Below are 1,878 nucleotides of genomic sequence, written 5' to 3'. Positions count from 1 at the left end.
CCCCCCCCCGCATCGGGCAGGGGCCAGTCACCCCCCTGCCAGCAACCAGCTACCTGGCAGCACGTCTCCATAGCCGGAACCCAGGCGTGTGTCTCTGCTCATTAGATCATAACCCGTTGCCATGAAAATGACGATGGTCACACGAGCAGGATGTGGCCTAATGTCTGGGGAAAGCGCAGTGTGTCCCGGGTTACCGGGCCGAACGTCGCAGCAGGCAGCGTCCCCGCAGGGGATGGCAGAGGCTCACTACCTAGCAGAGGGCACCCTGGCCAGCTCACAGCTGCTGTTCACACCCAAACCCCCGTGCGGTTACTGACGGTACACTCTGACTTGCGTGCATGCAAATGTGCATCTCCCACTGCCAGCTCCTTTCCAGGGGCCGCTAACGTGGTAAGTACAGTAAATACATGAACAACGGCACTGAGCCATTTGCTCCCACAATTATCCAGTGTACGTGCTCAGTCGCAGTCACGGTGTGTGCAAAGCTGTGCGTGCGTTGTCTGCACGTGCAGTACTCGCAAAGCATGGACCTAGCTCACTAGCCGTCCTTTTAGAAAAATATCAAATAGCTGCCATCTTTCCTGGGCAGGCCGAGTAACGTGCCCTCCCCGCATCGGCATTGCAACAGCAAGTAATTCACCAAACGCCCGCCTCAGACCTCTGCTGGCATCACGAATGTCACTGGTGCATAAACAAAGGAAGCAAAGCACGAGTAACGGTAGGTCCCTTTAAATTCAGTGTTATTGCTCAGACGGCTCAGGGCAATGGCTAACAGCTAAACAGCCAGAGGAATCCAAACTGCTCATAAGCCTTGACTAACTGCACTAATTCTCACATTTCATTACAAACGCCACAAGAGACCAGCCGGGTTGGAAATCATGTTGCCTTCTTTCTGGAATTGGTTTTCGCTAGAACTGGCGCTATTTCAGAAGAGCAGGAGCCCAGGCCCGGCACAAAGGGGACTCCAGCAATGAGAAATTCACATTTTTAATGCTTTCCATTTGAAAAAGGCCATTTGTCAAATTATATTTAAAAGCAAAGTCTGAGTCTAAAGGCTACTAACAGCTAGAGATAATCATCTTTCACGCAGACCCATCCAGAGCACCCGTGTATCCCATCCCAACGACACAAAACCCACTGCAAAGAAACTGGCACCAAAGGCGTGGGCTGGATGCAGTCTTTCCTCACGGGGCTTCTCTGCTGGGGAGTGACACTCCACCCAGCGCCCAGCACATCAAGACTTTTCCGTTTGAGATTGATGGAGCGCGCTAGCCTGGCTGATAGATGGACAGCGAGACACTGTCTGTGAGTGAAAGAAAGGCTGCGCAATAGCTCGGATGTTAGATGAGTGATAAGGTGATGGACAGAGAGAGGAATTCGGGACGAAGGCTCAGTGACAGAGGAAACAGAGAGATGCTGTAGGGGATATTTTATCTAGCCACCCTCGCTGGGAACCGGTGCGGGCAGAGAGTGTGGCATTGCAATCCCCAGGAGGTACAACAGCAGAGAGTAGCACTTCAAAAACTGCAGTGGTGTTGCAAGACCAAATGCAAGCAGTTGGAATGCAGATACCATGTTCTGTAAGGGCTTCTGCTGATGATGGTATAAAATGGAGATGGTTCTCAGTAGGTTAAAGTCCCCCTTGGTTAGCTGGGTATTTGGAGGGCAGTTCTTGGGGGGAACAAAAGAAATAAAAATAGACTGGGTCCAAAGGATCCATCTATTCAAGGGTCCCATGCTGCCCCCCAATAAATCAAGGGGGGCTTAGGGTCGGGATCAGTCAGAGGTTGCAATCCCTGCCTTTCAGAGGAACATTTCACTGGAGCCTTTTTAACTCTTAGTGCGGCAATATTGGAAGACGCTAAATAGATCTTCCTA

General features: G+C 51.4%; 1 protein-coding gene across 1 annotated transcript in view; it reads right to left on the bottom strand.

The window, feature by feature from the left end:
- Positions 1-1,878, bottom strand: part of VSTM2L (V-set and transmembrane domain containing 2 like) — a 37,158-nt gene that overhangs the window by 19,447 nt on the left and 15,833 nt on the right. The window lies entirely within an intron of this gene.

Source organism: Terrapene carolina, unplaced genomic scaffold, assembly GCF_002925995.2.
Source record: "Terrapene carolina triunguis isolate 2854851 unplaced genomic scaffold, T_m_triunguis-2.0 Scaffold130, whole genome shotgun sequence".
Lineage (NCBI taxonomy): Eukaryota > Metazoa > Chordata > Testudines > Emydidae > Terrapene > Terrapene triunguis.
This window is presented reverse-complemented; position numbering and strand designations above follow the sequence as displayed.